Raw genomic sequence first — 2,890 nt, 5'->3', positions numbered from 1 at the left:
AAACACACAAAACTGGCTGACAGTGATTGCATTTATAATAAAACAATAGTACGAGGAACAATGACGAAATAGACATAAACAAGAGAAAAAGACTTTGCCAACAACATGTGACAGTAAGTAATAAAAACAGAAACAACAACAGAGGCAGCAGAATTGAATATAGTGACAACAATAAAACTGAAATACAAGAAAAACATGAAAACAACAGCCACCACTGCTAACACTACAAAAAATGCCACCATAATCATGCATAAGTGACAACAACATTAGATTAGAAAATATACGACCAATAACACCTAATCCATAAGCACAAATGACTTCGAAAACCAAGAAAAACAACGGCCAGTACGACAAGAACAACAATAACAGCAAACTAGAAAACAAAAATAAAAAAATTCAGGCAGCGCTCCTGACGGCAAATTTGCATAAAAGAACAAAATTACCATAATTCCAATAGGTTTTTCCACTGTAATCTCACCAGCTTGAAAAGATTATAATATTTTCCCAGATATGTACATTGTGTACATAAATTTTGTGGGGGACTTTATATTTTAAACGGGACTGAACCAAGATATAGAGAACTTTTTCATCTAAAACCAGCCAGACTCAAGCTATTTATTATGATTTTTTTTCTTTTTTTGTGAAAATTGAAATACGTTCTGTGGCCTCAAGTATGCAACAAGTAATTTCGCCACACGCCATACAATTGGCTTTGGCAAACAACTCCACGCATATAACTCTTAGGGTTAAGAGGATCAAGTGCGCAGTTAGATTGTGACGAAAACACAAGAATTCTTAAGGTATTTTACTTGTATGGTAATGACGGTAGTATTAAAACCCTTCTGCTCTCCATGAACCTATTCTCTCTCTCTCTCTCTCTCTCTCTCTCTCTCTCTCTCTCTCTCTCTCTCTCTCTCTCTCTCTCTCTCTCTCAACACCTTAGGATAAGAGGGACTGATATACCATCATTACTAGATGCTATCTTCACACTTAAGAGCATGGATATTGAGAATATCATATGTAATGATACAACAATAGGCAAAAAGGAAAGTAATTTGATTCTTCAGATTGATTATGTGGTAAATGAATTATAAAAAGAGCAGCAAAGAGATCAGATTCAGGGAGGTGATATAATCGTGGAAATTACACCTAAGTCAACTATTTCCAACATGAATTGGGAAATGGAATTTAGTAGCCAAGGACCAGAGTATTGCAGTGGAAGGTTTAATATTTGCTCGCATCTATTCACCAGCTGTTGTGTTATGCACTAAAATTGAGGCTCCCTATCTACAACCAGTCCCCACAGATCTTATCATGGTTTCTCCTTGCTGCCTCATATGCACTGGTTCAGGTCCGTTGACAACACATCGCCCCTTGTGTACCAGATCTCTCTACTTCACTCTATCCCTTGCAAACTTTACACCTTCCTGCATGTTCATGCCCTCAGCACTCAAAATCTTATTCCTTCCTTCCTTCCATCTCCAAGTTGGTCTCCCCTTTCTCCTCATTCCCTCCATTTCTGGCACATATCCTCTTTGTCAACCTCTCTTCACTCATTCTCTCCAAATGTCTAAGCCATTTCAGCATACCCTTCTCAGCTCTTTCAACCATGCTCTTCTTATTATCACACCTGTCTTTTGCCTTGTCATTTCTTACTCGATCAATCTTCCTCACACCATATATTATAATCAAACATTAATTCTCCTACCCATCTGCCCTCTTCCGTACAGTCTCATCTACAGCCTATGCCTCGCATCCTTACAACGTAGCCTGGGATAATGGACCAAACATGCAGATCTTTGCCTTTCTATATAGTGACCTTTCTCTTCACACACTCATAAATGCTCTTGGACCTCCACCCTTTCTCCCACCCTATAACTCACTTAAGCAACCATGGTTTCATTTGATATCATTGTCCACCCTCAGGTATCTAACTTTCCTCAAGTTTTGTACAATCAAATTTATTCCCTAACTGACCTATCTTTATCCATTGCTAAACCTAATATCCTTGTTTTTATTCACGTTTACTCTCAACTTTCTCCTTTCACACGTTATCCCAAACTCAGACACTAGCTTCTGCAGTTCCTGACTCGAATCTACCTCCATCACTGTGTCATCAACAAACAGCAATTGACTCAACTCCCAGTCTCCTCTACTCCTACCAGTCTGCAAACCTGCCCCTCTCTCCGGGACCCTTGCATTCAAACTCCCTCACCGCCCCATCCGTCAATAGATTAAACAGCCTTGGTGACATCACACATCCCTGCCGCAGAACCACCTTCACCTTAAACCACTCATCCTCCCCCTTACACACACTTTACTTTCTTGATAGATGCTCATAATTCCTTCTAAGAGCTTCCCACTCCCAATGGTCTTTTGCTGTTTGAATTTCATTTAACATATATTTGTAGCACCTTCCATGGAGCATCTTTAAAAACCCTAGCATAAGCTTTCTCAAGAACCATAAATGCAACTTACATGTCCTCTGTTTCTCTGTTTCTCACACATTCTTCATAGCAGACACCTGATCCACATACTCTCTGCCACTCCTGAACCACATTGTTTCTCCTTAGTTTGCACTCTGCGTGCTGCCACCCTCTCAATCAACTCTCATTGCAACCTACCAGATACTCTAAAATATTTGTACCTCTATGATTCGAACTCTCACTTTTGTCCCCCTCGCCTTCATACAGTACCACAATACAAGCATTTTGCTAATCTTAAGGCACCTCACCATGATCCATATACACAGTGAAATCATATCTAATGAGTCTAAAGCACAGTTGCCACCTTCCTCGAGAAATTCAACTGCAATACCATCTATTCCAATCGCCTTGCCACATACCGTCTTATACAAGGCTTTCACCACGTCTTCTCTCTTCACTAAACC

Source organism: Panulirus ornatus, chromosome 20 (genome assembly GCF_036320965.1).
Source record: "Panulirus ornatus isolate Po-2019 chromosome 20, ASM3632096v1, whole genome shotgun sequence".
Classification (NCBI taxonomy): domain Eukaryota; kingdom Metazoa; phylum Arthropoda; class Malacostraca; order Decapoda; family Palinuridae; genus Panulirus; species Panulirus ornatus.
This window is presented reverse-complemented; position numbering follows the sequence as displayed.